The sequence below is a fragment of the Balearica regulorum genome, chromosome 10 (assembly GCF_011004875.1).
Source record: "Balearica regulorum gibbericeps isolate bBalReg1 chromosome 10, bBalReg1.pri, whole genome shotgun sequence".
In the NCBI taxonomy this organism is placed as follows: Eukaryota; Metazoa; Chordata; class Aves; order Gruiformes; family Gruidae; genus Balearica; species Balearica regulorum.
Window position 1 is genome coordinate 4890458 of NC_046193.1, and position 14849 is coordinate 4905306.

At 50.1% G+C, this 14849-nt stretch overlaps 1 protein-coding gene across 4 annotated transcripts in view; it reads right to left on the reverse strand.

The window, feature by feature from the left end:
* DAG1 (dystroglycan 1) overlaps window positions 1–14849 on the reverse strand; it is a 52519-nt gene that overhangs the window by 16621 nt on the left and 21049 nt on the right. The window contains exon 1 of one of the 4 annotated variants that reach the window (XM_075762831.1): window positions 12708–12789. The exons of 2 other annotated variants lie outside the window; for them this stretch is intronic. The gene's annotated coding sequence lies outside the window, so the exon portion shown is untranslated. Of the gene's footprint in view, window positions 1–4586; window positions 4609–12707; window positions 12790–14849 lie in introns of those variants that run through there. One more of the 4 variants, XM_075762830.1, reaches the window with a different exon arrangement.

Sequence of the window (14849 nt, forward strand, 5' to 3'; positions counted from 1 at the left end):
TTACGATATCCAAGCCAGCCAGCTAACACACACAGACCTCCTTGCAATGGACAGAAGGCTACCAGCCAAGCTACCCTCTTCATTTCAGCTTTTTGATTTAACTGCATGAGTTACCACTACCATTAAAGAGTACAAGAGCTTCTCAGCTCCTCTAGAAAAACAAGATCCTCCTGCTTTTCCATGCACACAACCACGTTTCTGCTGCTTTGGAGCCACAGCATCCTGAGATAGCCACAGGTAGGGAGACAGGGCAGATACAACCAAAGCCAAGACAGAGCAGAGCAGTAACAGGTGACCTTTCACAGCAAGCTGAAGGCAGGCTGGGGCATCAGTGGATTTCAATGCCAGTTACCCAGTGTGACAGTCCCAAGAAACCTTCAGTACTCCAAAGGTGCCATCCTGACAGCTTGATGCACAACAGATGCTTCTGCTCCTCTGACCCACAAGGCTGGCTTTCAAGCCAGGTCTCCTCTCAGTTCCAGCTTTTGATATTAGTGTGTTTAGGCTTGATTTGGGGGCCAGCAATACGCACCCCAAAAATCAGACTGGAGTAAGCTATGCACACGCTGCATCCCATGCTGCTACCCGCTGTCCACTTCCTTCCTGCTCGCACAGCTCGCCTGTCCCCACGCTCTGCCGAGAAACATCTCCAGCTCTCCCACACTTGGTTGTTTTCTTCTTCCACTTGCTTCCTCCCCATCCCCACCCTCTCTCTGGTCCCCTGGCTCACAGCTCTCCTTTCTGACCTCTGTTCCTTCGGTGCATTATTTCCTTCGCTTCCCCAGCTGCTTCTCCCTCCAGACTGCGTTCGGCCGTGGCGCGCAGGAGTCACGGATCTGTACGCACCCCCACGTTCCTCTTCACAGCCTGTTCGCAGGAGAGCCAGCGGGTTCAGGAAGGAGGACAGAGCCGTTTGGGGCCCCGGGGGAAGCCGTGCTGCCCACTCTGGCCTCTCAGTTTGCAGCTAGCCCAGCCCTCTCTAACTAATCTGTGGTAACAAGCGGGGCAGCGGGTGATGCAGAACTGGAGGACGATGCATGGCCCAAGCAGGTGTTGCTCAGCCCCCAGGAGCACGCAGGACTGGGCTCCCTCGGGCCAGGCACTCTCAGGTCTTGAAGCCACTCCTTTTTTCCACGCTGAGAGAGAAGCAGCTCCAAATTCCCAGAGCAAACCCAGCCCAACTTCTAACCATCGCTCCCAGTCCCCTGAGCACGGCTCTGATTTAATTTTAGCCCGTTCCAGCTGCATTGTGTGATGCACATCAGGCTGTCCCAACAGACCCTGGAGCCAGACTGGGTGGGAAGGGAAATCCCACTGCGACTTGCCCTCGCAGAGGTCCCGGGGCAGCACAACCGCAGGACAAGCTGTCCTGCTGCACTGCGGCCAGGCGAGTGCGTATTGCCCACCACGGGCTTGCAGAAGCAGGCAGAGGGCCCAACCAAGCCCAAGGTTACCACGGCAGGCTCTAGGAATAATAGGAGAGATAAGATTTGGTTGCTCACCCTAAAACCTGCACTGTAGAGAAGCTGAGAGGTAGCGTGCAAGGACTAGTACACCCTCACCCCTTGATGGGCCTTTTCACAACAAACCAGTCATGCAGAGGGGCTGACATCTCCCGTCCCAAGGTAACAGACCCAGCAAACACAGCCGCAGCTGGCAAAGAGGGCTGTGGGCAGTGGAAATTACGAGCTGAATGCAATAACCTCCGGCTACAGCATCCACAAAACTGATATCTGATCTGACCGCTGTCAATCGTAGAAAACCTCTCTCAAGTGAAAGGCAAAAGAGATGGTGGAGGCAGAATAATGTTGCTGGAAACCGCAAGACAGATGGGAGGATGGTCGGTGAGAGATGCCAGCGCCGGCAGAAAGCCCATTCCCCCGCTGCTCTTGTCGTTCCGACTGCCTGAGCTGACTGGGACAGGAATACACCACATGAAACAGGGAAGCCAAGGCCAGGCTCTTCCCAAAGGCAACTGAGCACACGGTGGTCTTCACCCAGAACAAGATGCCTGAGCTGCTTCTCCAGAGGTTATCATCGTGAAACATGAAGTGGCTAGGTGGGTAAGGACAACTCATGCTTCCTACAGAGAACATCTCTCCTACTAGCCCCCTGCGTGGTCAGAGGATGAGTCTGACACACCGATTGATTGTGGATGAACCCAGAGTCACCTCAGCAAGTAGATGTCCATACCACAGCAGATGTCCAGTGGAGAATATCCAACAGGCTGAAAATGAGCTGCAGAGATGGAGCAGACAAATGCAAGAGGTCCTGAGGAGGCCACTGATCGTCACAGCAGGAAAACGAGGGACTCATCTCTGCGGTGCCTTAAATAAACAGAAAGAGGAACCTCCTTCAGCCTCTGTGGAGTCCGGGCCACAGACACTGGGGTGATGATGCCTTGTCCCATGAGCTACCTCTCCTAAAGCCTGCTTCTTGGAAAGTCCTGCCGTGTGAGGGACTAGAAAGCAACCTGCACGGCAAGTACAGGCAGGATCAGAGACTCGCTGGGAGAGGAATGCAGCAGCAGAGCCTGGCAGCCCGGTGGCTGCTGCGGGGCCGAGATGCTATCAGCATGGAAACATGGCTGTCTCACAGCTGCGCTGAGCCTCCACACCTGAGCGGAGGAGAAACGCCCCAGACAACCAGACAGACACCCAGCGTACAACCGCACGGAGCTGTAAAGATGTCTGGAGAAGTTCAGCACCACATCTTCAAGCCAGCCCCTGGCCTGTCACGGCTGCGGCAGAGCTTGTGCACGAGCGTGGTGCAGCTCTGTGTTGCTCAGCCAAGTGACGTGATCTGGCCTGGGGCGTTTTTGTTGGATGGAGAGGAGTATTTGGTCAGAAAGGAGCTGGTTCTTGGTATCTGTGGTGAGCAGGAGAGGAAGATGAAGTCATCAGCCATTTCAGAAACAATTATTGGAGCAGGCAAACACTGTCCACCTGATACGTGCCCCTCAGCCAAGCAACTCACACACTGGCTGCGAAGCTGTCGTGTGACACGCGCAGGTCGCACAAATTCATAACTTCATTTTAGGGGAACTACAGAAGAACAGTGTTTGCACATGGAAGCGGAGCACACAGGAGGTATAGGAAAAATTCAGTACCTGATAACAACAGGGTAAAAAAAAACCCCAGAAGAGCTGAGAACAAACTTGCACCACCAAAAAAATCTCTTAACACAGCTCCACCTCACCAAACAATTGACAGAAGCTGAAACAGTGCCAGGCTCTCACACTGTGTGCTAAGGAGGAAAGGCAGCTACAGATAGCTGGAACAAGGCATTGCCCCACAGTGCTGAGGTCTACGTGGCCTATTGCTTCAAGACAGAACGCTTTTTGTGATAAGAGATCCTCTGCCTAAAAGCCAGCAGTCCCACTCAGCAGGTCCACTGGCCACCAGCACTGAGGATCCGCATAGCACCTCTGTCAAGTTCAAGAGCCCAAACCATTTCACACGGTGCTACCACAGGCACAACCCAGACTCACTGGACTGAGACATCATCCCAGTCAGTGTTCAGGATCATGGCCCACAGTCAGCGAGTGGCACAGAGCTGGAGCTCCCCAGGAACACAAACCTCAACGCTTCACGCAAGCTCAAAACAGGGCCAAAACTCAAACACAGATGGCATTCTGCGCGGTCATCTGCTGATCTCTGGGAAGCATCAAGCCATGGGGCCAACTGACTTAGATGGCACTCTGAAGTTACAAGGCAAGGCTAGGCCACCCCAGTTTCTCTACGTTGCACAGTGCTCCTTCTTCCAGCAGGATCTATACGTACTGCATAGTTTCGCAGAACACACACAAAGGTTCAGGTTAGTCCTGAATTTCAGGATGTTTCGTTCCGTCTGATCTTCTGAAAGTACCGACTTGCTCTTTATCCTCCAGCTTCTGTGAGAGCTCTTTTGGTCTCAACTTTGAGCCTCCAGACTGTTGGATGAAACATCAAAGTCGGTATCAACATCTGCTTCAGTCCCAGTGCTCGGTGCACGTGCCAATGTTGATGCCCGACCTCCAGTGCCAGACCCCCATCTCAGAGACACGGAACTGGGCCTGCTGGGGGAAGCTGTGTTGATACGATGCTGCACTTGATATGATGCTGACTTGTCAAGACAACGCTGGAGCCTGCTCCTTCTCCATGCAGCTACGAGGCCCGCTGACACCTGTGGGACATGCTCTACCTTCATTATTCAGGAACGCAGAATAGTGTGGACAGAAGATGGGACTGAGAACAGGACAAAGTAGGTACTCCCAACCACGCATTTTCCCAGAGACCTTTCCTTCTGCCCAGCGCAGAATCGGGAGCATGGGGTCAGGAGAAGCACGGCTGCCCTAGAAATCGCTCCTCCTCTGTGGCCAATTACACCACCACTTCAGCAAGAACCAGTGAAAGTGAAGTCTCCGTCCGGCTGCATCTAATCCAATTGCTCAAGCACACAATCACATCACTGGGCCGCGGTAATTAATCACTGCCAGCATATTAATGACGCTGAACCTAGCATGCAGAAAGCTCAGGTAAACTGCCATGCAATTCTCTACTCCAGATAAGAAGGTATTTAGGAGAGTTAGGAGGAACCTCACTTACCTGATTGCTTATTTACCAAAATCCTCATTAAAGGAAGTGTTAAACAAGTGGCCTTTCTCTAAGGAAGCAAACTCAGACTCAGCTAAAAAGGGCCAGCACAACTTTCCAGAACAGAGCTATTGTCTCTGCAAAGATCTCTTCTGCGTGTTTCCACAGGAGGATCTCTGGGCAAGTCCCATCAGCTACCGCGCGTCTGCGTGTCAAGGCAGCAAGCAAGAGGAATGATGAAATCCAGCGTCACCAGCCAGGCACACAAAGATGGCACTCTGCCATACATGCTCCCCGGTCCAAAAAAACATGACAGCAGGCACCGATGGTGCCAGCCCGGCGGCGCGGTCCAGGCAGAGGCGGCTGGTGCTCCGTGCACGTCTGCGCTGTGCTAAAGGAGTCTGAGGAGGGGGGCGGGAGGGAGAAACAGCTCCAAAGCAGCATGTCTGGGCAGAGCAGCTCATCACCAAGTTTATGAACTAATAACAGTCTCCTCAAGACTAGAGCATGCCAATCTACAAGCCTGACACATTATATGCACAAAGAACACTCTGGAGCATGAAATTTAGGAAACAGTAAGAGTTTCCACGCTCGCCCGGCTCCGGATGTACCCCGAAACAAAGGCAGCAGCAGCCCCTCCAACAGCCTACGTTATAAGCTACAGAAACCTGCTACAAATGACTCTGAGGGTGATTTCCAACCTTGGTGGCTTCAGCCATCTCTGTTCGCAGAAGGTGACTCAGGCTCCAGACCCTGCTGTGCCGGGGATGAGTTATGGGAAGGGCCGTACAGGAGGACAACTGCACAGAGATGCATTCGTCACGCGCAGACTAACCGGCACGCAGCTGCTGCAAGGGCAGAGGCAAGGCGGAGGAAGGAAGGGTCACCACTAGCCGTAGCTCCCTGCCCAGCTGTGCTCAGAGCGACGACGTCCTGTCCCGCACGGCGCTAACCAGGCTTCTGCGGGGATGGCGGCTTTGCGCCGAGACTGGATGCCTCTCAAAAACAAGTCCATTTGCAAGTTTTTGGCTTAACGGTGCGGTCACAGCTGCCTGCTTATAGCCAAGCATACATCAAAACCAAAGTAGCAGGCAGCTCAGCATCAGAGGTCAGACTGTAAGAGAAAACTGCCTTAGCAGAGAGCCCCAGATCAGCGTTCCCGAAGCCCCGGGAGTCCCTTCTGCCCTCTGCCCCCAACACCAGTTGACAAGCTCACCATCGTTAGCTGGTCACCCCAGACATCATCAGCACAGGAGGTACAAACCGGGCTGTACTCGATTGTTCACCCTAAAATTGCATTTCAACACAGTCTTCCGCAGCTATGCCCACCTTGTATTGTCACCAAGTTAAATGTCCAACAAAAAAAAAGACACCTAGCTCAAAGGAATACGCACAAAAAAGGTACTTTTTTCAGTTTCATCCCTTCTTGTATTTCTGCACTGCTTGTCTCCAGCGCATCTGGCATCAGTAACTGGAAATCCTGACGCTGAAAAACAATCTAGGGGAGGAAAAAAAAAACCACCCCAAACAAACCCAAAACAGCAGTGCTAAAAGTGTGCCAGGCAGGGAAACAAGCAGCACCCTCCTGCTGGCAGGGAACTCGGCTGCAAACTGTCACTGAATTGTTGCTTCAAGTCACACATGCCACAAGCAGCTTGGTGAAGCTTGTACGGGAAGTGGTCACAGCAATCGACACCTCGCAGCGGTTTTTATTCCGCTAGAGTAAGCGCCAAGATATTTAACTTTCCTGTAGCTTAATAAAAGATAGTAGAAAGTTTCCTCTTACTTTTGTTTGACAACTAGTTTTGTGCCACCAAGAAGGGATGAAGCCTTCCCCCAGCCCTCTCGTGTGCATCTCATGTCTCCCCTTGGCCAACGAAACCTGCCTGCAGTTGTCCCCCAGCCTGGGACCAGACACCGGCTGATCCCTCTGCTCCGACTGACAGACAGTGAAGTGCCGAGCAACCGGCTAGAGGAAGCTGGACCGCTCAAGACACCACACGGCTTTTGCGTTCATTAGGACATGTGATCTCTGGCACTTCCTGCAGAGGCAGCTCCAAGATAGAAAAGATGCAAAAAGCAGCATTGCCCTTTTTTGCCCCCCTGTACTGCATCTGCCTGTCCAGAAGCTGGGTCACCCTGCTGCCCTTCCCAGCTGGAGACTCTGCTCCTGGGAAGACTTTTTGCCCTGGAAGAGGTAGGCACCGAGGATACGCAGGATACGCGCTCACACCCTGACCTGACGCTTTCTGCTAGGAGACCCTACGGATGTCCCCCCGCTCGTCAATCCTGCTCACGTGGTCCCTCGCAGCCTGTACGTGCTGCTCATCCTACGCTCAAGCTGTGCCTCGAACGGCTGCTGCGCCTGACCCGCAGCCGCAGATTTTGGCTGGGCGAGACTTCGGCCTCCTTGATGAAAGTTTCAGCAACCACAATCAATCCCTTCCTCCCACTTTGTTATTCCCAGAGAACCAACTCAGATCATATCTTCAAGTGCATTCAGTTGAAAGGAAACTCAAGATATTATCTTCGCAAGTATTTAGAAGGCCTCAGAGATAATTTTTTTCCCCTGTAATTACAAACACCACAGCCAGGTAGAGCTGCCATTTTCCTGGCTGCTGACAAACAGGCAAGAATTAGGGTATAAACACCCAGCAAGCAGCAGTGGACTCCACGTAATCGCCGGGGACAGCTTCACCTGTGCCACCCCACACTGCTTGCACCCTGCGAGCAAGCCCTGTCTCGAGGGAGGGTTGGGGGAGAAGAAAGTGGGATGGATGCCCTGAGGCATGAGGGCGATGGGCAACAAGGGTCCATGCTCTCCTCCGATAAGAGGACCAGAAGCCAAACTAACCTGAACCAGGCTCAAACCTGAACAAAATGAGAGTTTCCCCCAGGACACAATGGGGTTGTGAACATGAGTGTTAACACTTCACGTGGGTTAAAAAAAAATTTTTTTAAAAAGGGTTTGATGGGACAATTTTGCAGAAGGCAGAGTTACCAAGGCAGCGTTTCTGGCTCAAGCAGCACTTCGTGACAGATAGCAGGATCCCGGGATGGCATTCAGGGAAATGATGACTCGCATTCTTCTCTAGGCATTTTCTCCCGGCTGTTACTGGAAAGGGCAGATAGGCTAAATATACAGCTGTAGCAGGGCAGAGCAAGGGGCCGTCTGCCTAAGGGCATGCAGTTTAACGTGGCTTTGCCTTCGCTTGGGCTTCCAGTGCATAGCCAGCCCGAGCAAGCCCCTCAAAACTTCCCTTGTAACTCCTGGTTTTGTCTGGAAACAGAGCAAGAGAGTGTAAAAATCCTAATATTTAATTCTATGTTTAAGGGAATGTAAGGTAAAGCTAGTACTAAAACCCACAGGAAATTACAAAAGGTTAAAACAAAAAACCCAACCAAACAAAAAAAAAAAAGATGGGGCTAAGAGCTCGTTCCATACAAATACTATAAAAATGCATATTCTGAAGACAACCACAGATATGTGTGTGTGTATATATATACACACACACAAGCATATGAACACTTTTCAGTTTTCAAGATTTAGTAAAAACCAGAACTCAAGGCACCAAGATAAGGTATTTTTGACTCTATAGTTCTCTCTTGTGAAGAAAGCTTTGTAATCTTGCTGAATTTGAATGAAGTTAATTCCAAAGCAAAGGCAGTGGCGCTACAGAAAAGCATTTTAGCAGAAGCCCTCCTGCGGGAGAGCCCGGGACAGAGGAAACCCAGGCTGGCAGAAGCACCTGGGTAGGCAGCGGAGAGACAAGACCAAAGCACCGCTCAAGTTTTAATTTGGACCATGAAAGAGTTATCCCACTGGTTAGCGTACGCAAGGCAGCAGAGCAGTCCCCGTGACACCGCACTCGGATTTGAGGGGCACTAATTGCTAGAAACGTTGGAAGCAGAAGATTTAGGACTTGAGATGAATTCCCCGGCCCTCCACGGGCTCGCTGTGCCACTGCAGCTTGTGTTCACTGAAGTCTGATTCTAGACTCTCTAGAAACGATTTACATGGGGGTCCAACTGGTTTACACGTGAATTTGCAGTAACAAAGCTGAGTTTTATATTGGTTTAAAACTATTGTGGACTTCTGTACCAAAATACAAGTCCAAGTATACTAAGATGAGCCCAGACTGTGTCTCAGCCATCCCCATCTGTGAAAGGCACAAATTATGATTTCTAAAAAAGCAAAATAAACTTTGTCTAACAGAGGCAGTCTAACAAGGTACCTAGAGGACCTCTTGGCAGCTCTGGCCAGAAAGTAAAGCTGTGGCACCCAATGACAAGATAAGAAAGCACACAAAACTGAGAAGCAAGATACAAGACATCATTTTTTAAATGTGAGGACTAGGAGGCATCAGAGCCCGATGTTGTATTCCTCGGGGGGCAGGTCGTTCCCCAGCTAGTGCCGAAGAACATGTGCAAGAGCAGCCGGCGTGACAGTCACCACTGTGTGTCCTGTCCCCTGGTATCACTCACCATCCACCAGCTGTTTCAAGTCTAATTGATACCAGCTAACGACCTTTCATAGGAGTCACCCAGCTGGAAAGGAGATTTCATTCGGAGGTGCAGCTTGAGAAATCAGTTTAAACCAAGGCACTGTCACCGACAGGTGACCACAGACTTTCCTCCACCCTGTGCTCCAAGGGGACAAAATCATCCACAAGCCTCCAGCAGCACCTGAAATCTCAGCTGAAGCCCCCCCCAAAAAATCCTTCCTCCCTAAGCTGCCCTGCTGTACTACACAGATGTTCTCTTCAGATGTAGTCATGAGCACTGAAACCAATGAGGCTAAGAAGATTTGCATCTCTTGCTTGATTTCTTAATTGAATTAAAGGCTGAACAAAACCCCTTATGAGGCTTCAGAGAATCCACACGGAAGAGAAACGACAAATATCCTAATCAGAGAGGAAGCTTCCACTGGACATTTGTTCTTATTGGGTACTAAAGAGCCCGCACTAAAAGAGAAAGACCCTGAGGGATAAATTCCCATGTCTAGCAAGGCAGGAAATCTCGCTGAAGTTCCTGCCACGGTTTGGCTTTCAGAGCACATTACAGGAGTCACACAGAGGACAGCAGCGAGCTCTGGTGCTGCACAACTCCCCCACCTACCCGGCTGCCTATTTTTTAATTTTTTTTTTTTTTAAATAAAAAAGGTATAAAGCTCTTTCTGTCCAATTAGCAAGCAGAAGCTATTAGACAGGTGAAGGACAGACCAATGGGCAGGGCAGTCCTGCAAAGCCCCTTCTTCAAAAACCTGATCACACCTCCAAATCCTGTTCTGAAGGAAACCCTTCTGAAGCTCCAGCGGTAGACCTCAGCCTGGCTGGAGGGCTTGCGGCAGGACCCTCACCCCTGTTTTGGCCACGCAATGGCAAAGTACTTTTTTCATCACCAGAACAGCCCTGTGCACCAAGAACAGCATTCAGGCTCCCCTAGGACACGCTGGCACCACAGCCACCAGGCAAGCACTAGCTTTGCTAATGGTATTGAAGCAGACAGCGAAGCACTGGAGCACGGGCAGGGTTCCTCCAGTGCGAGGAACAAACAGCCTAAGGGCTGCAGGAAGCAAATCCAAATCTGGAAAAAAAAAAATCTTGATGAGGTTTCATATTCGAGAGTCACCTCAAAATGCTGTTTGGCTAGACTGCTTTATGGAGAGGCAGCCACATTCCAAGGGTTTTTAATCACCTTCTGGGTATTCCACGAAATTCCTCAGATAATGAAATATTTCAAGAAGGTCCTTGAAAGTGTTTAAGCACCATAATTTCCTATAGGCTGATGTCACAGCACCGGGGGGCTTCAGCACTAAGCGCAGGACTGGAAAGCAAGGCTGCGGATCCTTCCCCTACCTACCAGGGACAAGATCCACTGCTACCAACGGGACAGAAAGCACGAACAGCTGATATGGAGCGGACACGCTAAACAAGGCAAGCAACACCAACAAAAAGCCATTTTCAGCACTTCAGTTCCGTATACAGCATCGTTTATATTCTTTGTGGCAGCGTAACTAAGGGCAGGCACATTCTGTTTAGAAACATCCCGCCATTCCATCAGCTTTACCACCCCACCCTTAAACTCCAAGCCAAGGCATTAAGATTCAACTTCATGGAGCTGCTCGGCCCTGATTTATTACTCAGCTAGCAAGACTGCCATAGCTCTTCATTTAAATATATTTACCACCCAGTGATTTATGCGGAGCAGCCAGGGCATCAGCCGTGGACCTGCAACTTCCAATGTTTCTCATGAAAACTATTCTAAACGCTTCTTGGCAGAATGAGATATAAGTGTTCCAACTTTAACCATCAAGCATAAAATGGGAAAGCTGCAAAATGAAGCGGCATTGCTCCCGTGCCACCGAGACAGAGAAAGCTTCTGGAGGAGGAATTAACTCCCTGAAGACCAGCAGCTTCCAGCTGGGCAGCACATTCCCTTAAACCTGCAAAAATTCAGGAGTCACCAAAAAATGTCAAACTGATAACCTCTTCCTACAGGTGCACATTTTTATAGGTGTCTTCTCTTGCTAGAGACCAGGGAGCAGAGGGCTGGACTGCTTCAGTAAAACCATCTGCTCTTCACAAGAGCCTCTGGCCCAAGCTGGCCAGCCCATCGTTCATACAGCAAGTCCAAAAGTGACAGATCACCGACAGCACAAGCTTACCGAAGAAGGACAGTGCATGGCTTTGCTGGTCCATCTGCTTCCCAGCTGCTCTGGTGCAAGAAGATTGATTTAAATGAAAAAGCAAAGATGAGCACCTTAAAAAGACACTAACATCTGCATTGCATTCCTGCAGCATTAATTTCACTGCATTATCTTCCAGCTAAATTATCTTGTTTACTTGCACTACATAATTAAAAAATAACCCTCATCTGGTTTTGACCATGGTCTTCATGGCTTCGGCCAGGAGCAGGGAAGGCTGGAGCTGCTCATCACACCAACACAGAGGTAGCTCCAGCTTTACTCCCCACCCTGCTCTGGTATTGAGAAATCAAGAGACAAGTTGAATTATTTCAATACAAAACCATTCAGGCTACTTCACTCAGGATCCGGCCAAAAAGGGCTTCCTTTAGGGAATCCACCCTGACAAGCCAGCACAATCTACTAAATACGTGGCAGGATAACCAGTCTTCTCCGCAAGCAGCGTAGCTCTGCACCTCAAAGAAGTTTCAAGGGTTGCTCCAAGCAACTCCCCCCCGCCCTCCCAGCAATTCCAACATCCTGCCATTGCCAGTGCCCAAATTCCACTAACAAGAAAGTCCAAGAGACTGAAAAAAATTGCTTTCCAGAAATTATGGCTTTAGATCTATTTCTGACAAGTTTCAGTTTAAATTAAATGCAAGTCTTCATATGGCAAAGACACTTGACACCAGTTTTTGTAGACTCCTGACTTTTCCCGCTGGCAGCGAGAACCCAGTGGATAATTGAAAAAAAAAGGATCAAACTGACCTGCTCAGCCACCACACATGTTATTTAGAACTGGGACCTGGGTAAAGGCAGAGTACATGCAGGGAAGACGGGAGGCAAAGACACAGCAAGGACAAGACAAGGAAAACTGATGTTTTTCTTCCATAAGCAGCAACAGAGCCACACTAACACATTCGCAACAGCTAACTCGCTAGCACGGCAGCTGGTATCAGTCCTCAAAAATTGGTCCCGATGTTTTGCCACAGCAGAAAATCTATCTAGTACAGGTCAGAAAGATTGGAAACAAGACCTCCATGGGTTTGTTTTTTTTTTTTGGGGGGGGGGGACAGGGGACCAACAACCACAAGTTACAGCATATTTCAAAGTGTGAGCACAGGCTGCATCCCTCTATTTTGACTTGCCGTTGCAGTTTTTACACAGAAGACGAAAGACTGCAGCCTGCCTTCCCAGCATGCCGACACCGTGTCCCACAGCTTCCTAGCTGACAGTCCGGACGGCTGCAAAGGGACAGCAGCATGGACTCGGAGCTGCACAACGACATGGAAGATGACAACAGCTGTGCTCTCCTCCTGACTCAAGTTGGCAGATTAAAACATGAATTTAAGTTGTAAAGAGAAAAAAAAACTGAATAAGATGGGGTAGATCCTGTACCAACTTCCTTCCCAGTGCAAAATAACACAGTGAAGCACGTGATGACTTACCTGCTCCCTCTGCAAGAATCCCAGGAATGGGGGCACAGTCATCACAGCTCCAATGTACGCCTCAGGAAAACAGCGTCGGATGCCGTTCTGAGGCAACGAGGAAAATTAAACCAGCGCTCAGATGGGTTTTATATCAGTTCAAGTCTCTGAGCCAAGCACCATCTCTTCTTGCTCACCACGTACTTTGGACACCCAAAACCCACTCTCCCCTTCATGCCTGCATTTCTTAGCCAAGTTAGGCACACTCAGACTTTGCAACAGCAGCGCCTCTGTGCCCGTATTTTCATTACTTTGAACTCTACTCCCACAGAGCCTTCTTCCCTGCCTTGGGGCACCCAGAACAGAGCCCAGCCCTAGGCACAGTCCGTGCTGACCCTGGGAGAGAAATGAAGACAGCCCACTTCCCAGCCCAAAACCCACGCACAACTGTCCTAAGTGTTCCTGAGAGCATATAACAGCAGAGAAATACATTTGTCCTTAATCACTGCAAGCCTTTTCTTCTGAATCCACCCACCCCCCCACCAATCTTGCTTTGATTTCTGCTCGGCATTCACCTGATCTTTAGTACTACAGCAATGCCCAAATCCCAGTAATTCGTTTAAGAGGGCATCCTGTTACTATCACCCACGGGGCTCTCCTCACTGCTCACACAGTCACATTCCTGTGGCTGTTCTTATATCTCAGTAAATCCGAAACACTTCCCAGAAAAAAACTGATGGCTCACTGCTATCAAACGGCACAGGAGAACATCAACAGTTTAGCGAGAGCATAAGGCCTGTATGAAGAGAGATGCTCAAGAGCCACAGGAAAAATGCAGTCTTGGAGTTGCAGAGAGGCCGTTAAGCTCTGAAGGTGCGTTCAGCTCGCGTTCAGCTTGCGTTCAGCTTGCCTTCGCTTTACAGCGCTGCTGCAGATGCGGGGAAACAATTAAACTGCTTATCGCAGTACGGCCCATTCAGCCTCCGGAGCGGGAGAGCAATTCCAATCCCCAGGTGGCGAACACAGCGATTAGGTACCCAATTACGTGCACCAAAGCTTCGCTTTGCTTCTGTTATTTTACTTCAGTGGTTATACAGTATTTCCTTGGCTTACTGTCATTAAAAGATTGTAGGTTCAGGGACGAGCTGTAAGGTCCCACTGAGATCAGGCTGGTCCGGCAGGACCCAGCTGCACGTTGTACGGCATTTGGGGGATGCGGAACAGTGCGGACATGGGCAGGTGACTTACAAGTCATTCGACAGAGGCAGTTACAAAGCCTGGTCACAATCCCTGTTTCCTCACCTGGAGGGGCTAGGCTTAAAGTTTAAAAATAATAATAAAAAAAGTCAGTTATGCTGCAGCCAGGATTAGACTCCAGCTCCCCTACAGCCCACCTCTGAAGAGGAACTCTGGATTGGTGCTTGAGCCTCTTCTGGGCTTAATAACAAGTTGTAGTGGAAAAATGTGGTTTTAGCAGCTCAGCCCATCCCTTATAAAGCAGAGAAGCTATGCCAAAAATAGCCTGGCTTACTAGTTACAGTCACCAGGCACTCACTTAGCAGGTCCCTGAGCAGGGACCACAACGCTCTGCCTGCACCACAGCATCACCACTGTCACCGGCTGGGTGCCGGATGGGATAGGATGCCCTCCGTAACGCCACGAAGGTGTTTCGCATAAAGCAGTTAGCAGGTTTTAAACCAGCAGGTAGCCAGGACTTGTTCACCAGCATCCCCAGAGGAAGCATTTTTTTCCAGCTCAGACAAGGTCTCCGCTGCAGCTTTGCTGCGTCTCAGCCTTTCTGCTGGACTCCTTAGGCAGAGTTTTGTACCTGGCACTGGCCAGAGTCATGTACGACAACAGCTGGCCAGCAGCTGCAGCGAGAAGCACGATGATCAAGAATGATGCGGTTTTGGGACTTCTCAAATATAATCATATGTTCAGCGGTGTCCTCCAAAGGCCTCTGCTATCCTATTGCAGCAAAGTCCACAGCGAACAAAACTAGGTTACAGAACTGAAGCACCTTCCACAAAAACCAGGGAAAACAAGCTTTCAAAGGTAACAGCGGTGTGTCTCACCACAGGGCAGCCGCACAAGACAGACTGCCTCTCATTTATTCCTCGAGACCTTATGCCAGCCGGGAACTTTGCTCATTGCTGTAGGCTG